General features: G+C 45.0%; 1 long non-coding RNA gene across 1 annotated transcript; it reads right to left on the minus strand.

Annotated features, from left to right (window-relative positions):
* Window positions 1-525: 525 nt before the first annotated feature.
* On the minus strand, window positions 526-2,198 carry LOC115069168. Its single transcript, XR_003848449.1, has 3 exons — window positions 1,953-2,198; window positions 1,118-1,516; window positions 526-862 (listed from the first exon to the last, which is right to left on the minus strand). It is a non-coding gene; the product is annotated as an uncharacterized LOC115069168 (long non-coding RNA).
* Window positions 2,199-2,843: the final 645 nt, after the last annotated feature.

Genomic DNA, 2,843 nt, shown 5'->3' on the forward strand with positions numbered 1-2,843 from the left:
GATGATGGCATGAGGTAGAATTCTTTAACAGAGGTCATCATTAAATATAAATATGTCTAATGGGGAGTTACTTAATGGGTAGAGAAGTTGCAAAATAAGGAATTTCACAATATGACTGTATTTGATACTGCAGAACTGTGCATTCAAAGTGATTAATATAAAAATTTGATGTATTGCATATACTTTACCACAATTAAAAAAATTAAATGACCTTTCTATTTTTGTTTTATTTCTGTTGTGCTGATCGAACCCAAGGTTTCTTGTGACATGTCTATTTTAACTGTAGTGTTAGTTATGGTTCAGAAGGCTATGTGTATTTCCTATGTCCCTGACATGAGCCAGGTTTATCCCCCTTGCCTGGTAGACAGTGAATTTTAATATATCTTCCCAGACAGGAAGAAGGAAGTCATGAAACTCAAATGCACAGGGCCTCCACTGCCTAAGCCAACCCCTTCTGCACATCTATCCAAATGAGCATTGGGACTGTCTGTCCCTGGGGGCTTAGTGGGGCTGGAGGGAGTGGGTGTGCTGGCATGAGCATCCTGGAAGAAACTTTTCCCCTCTGAGTGTTAGGTGTAATTAGACACATCAAATTATTTGTAGTCTGCCAATGATCACAGAGGGTTAGCAAGACCTAGGGACAGAGAGCAGCACCTGAGAGTGTGGGGAGCAGCTCTAAGTCCAGGGAACCATCTTCTGAAGATTCTCCATGGTCCTCTGTGTAAAAGGTTGGGCAGGCTTGCCACCATGGAGCCAAACTGAAGGACTAGCCTGTGGCTCAGTGGAGGGGCTATTCTAGCCCAGTCTCTTACCATGTTCTGACCTCCCAGCTCTCTGCAACCATGAAGCCAGAGATGCTAATCTGAAAGGTGGAAAATGCAATGGGAAGTCAGCATGCCCTTTTAAAGCCGGTTTATTGCAATGCTAATTGGGCCCTGTGCTAATAAAATAAATAATTTTTAAAAAGCAATTTTTTCTTCTATGTCTTCTACTTTTGTATCTTCAGGTGAATTTAAATTTTTACTTACATAACATATTTTATACTTGTGCTATAGTCTTAGGCTCCAGAATCACACATATGCACACACATGCAACATAAATATGCTGTAGATATCACCTGACATGGACCCAGAATCTTTTCACTGTGGTGTTGGGCTGCGTAGGTCTCAGGGCTCTCATTGCTCATCAGTGCTGGGTTCCAGGAACCTGCCATGGATGAACTCCATTGTCAGCTGCCAAGCCTTTTTCCTGTGGTAAATTTGGTCAGCATTGGGTGTGGGCCATGAGCAGATGGACGTGGGATCAGATGATGTAAGGGTTAGGTGTTCTTCACTGTGGGATCCCAGCTCACACTTAGTAGCTGTATTCCTCCACCAGGCACCACAGGCTCCAGGTGCCCTCTCCTGCCAGCATCCTCTCTGATAGCTGCAGCAACGCCCAGTGAGTTGAGGAGGCAGATAATGGTCTCAACGATGTCCACATTCCAGTCCTTGGAATCCTCAAGTGAGATGGGCACCTAGTGAGAGCAAGTCCAAATGGTTCCTGTGTCCGGTACCAATTCCACCTCAGCCCATGCCAATGATGTCAATATGTTGAAAACCAAGGCCCAAAACAAAGTTCCTTTCTCAGATAAATAATCAAAGGGATGGAAGCACAACTCATACTATTTCTTTCCTTCTCACTCAGTGCATTTTCCAAATTGTTTTTTCTGGGACTTAACAGTCCTAACAAAAATAAACCCAACTTTACCGGTTTTCTTATGGATGCACTGTGCCCTTGACTTCATACACAACTGGCTGTAGTGAGTCTGAGGTCCTTTCCCAGCATCTGTTGGATGGGTATCCTCAGGCAAACAAGTTCACTATCAGTGTCTGGGCAGTCCCTTCAGTGAAAGTTGCAACTTCCTGTTCCCACCCTGCTCAGATACTTCATCCTCTTCCCATAACACCTACCACTTTCTTCTGCCCCTACACCATGGCTCAGTCGTGGGAGGCTTCCCTGCCTTGCGTTCAGAGAGTCTTCTGCAGGGACTTCGCAGATACATGCACATATACACCAATGTCCCCCTGATCTGTATCAGGGCCATTCCTGATGGGTTTCAGCTTCCCGTTTGCTGTGTTGCATTCTTGGAAGGACAGAGGCTCCATTAAGCTAGTGGAATGGAAAGCAAAGAGGTGGCACTGCGACATGGCAGAGGAATGGGGGGCACTCTCCCTGCCTCTCTTGACACGTCTCCAGACAGTAGTGCCTGATACTTGCTGATGGGACCTAGCTCATGACCATTTTTATCCATGTTGGAGCACAAGGAAAATGAGTTTAAAGTCTTGGCCAGTCATGGGAGTCAGACTGGCAAATGGGAAGTGAGATCCACGTAGGGGTTGGTTCTGTAGGAACCTCAAGGACACCATCTATGAGACTCCAGACTTCAAAAGGTATAGACTATATAGCCCCAGTTAGCTCACAGGATGTGAGATCCTGTCCAAAATCTCCCATTTTCTAGTTTCAAGGTCTTTACCAAGTAACTCAATACTCAATAACTCTCCCAAATCTTAGAGAAGCACCATCCCTGCCTACCTCAGAAGAGGAAGCTGGGGTTCAGGAAGGGGTAGGAACAGATATGCTGAGTAGCTTAGGTGCCCTTCATGTAGGGCTGGGGTTCCGATTCTGGGATATGGCTCTATCTACATTCTTGATTTGCATGTTACTGATGGAATTGGGCAGTGGATACAGAAGACAGTGCAGGAAAAAAGTCTTAGTCTGCCACCTCATCCCATTGTTTAATAGGAGACCTTATAATTCATCTGTAAACCTAAAAATGTACAGCCGATTTTGAAAGAGATGTA

Source organism: Nannospalax galili, unplaced genomic scaffold (assembly GCF_000622305.1).
Source record: "Nannospalax galili isolate Female #2095 unplaced genomic scaffold, S.galili_v1.0 C49773842, whole genome shotgun sequence".
NCBI lineage: Eukaryota > Metazoa > Chordata > Mammalia > Rodentia > Spalacidae > Nannospalax > Nannospalax galili.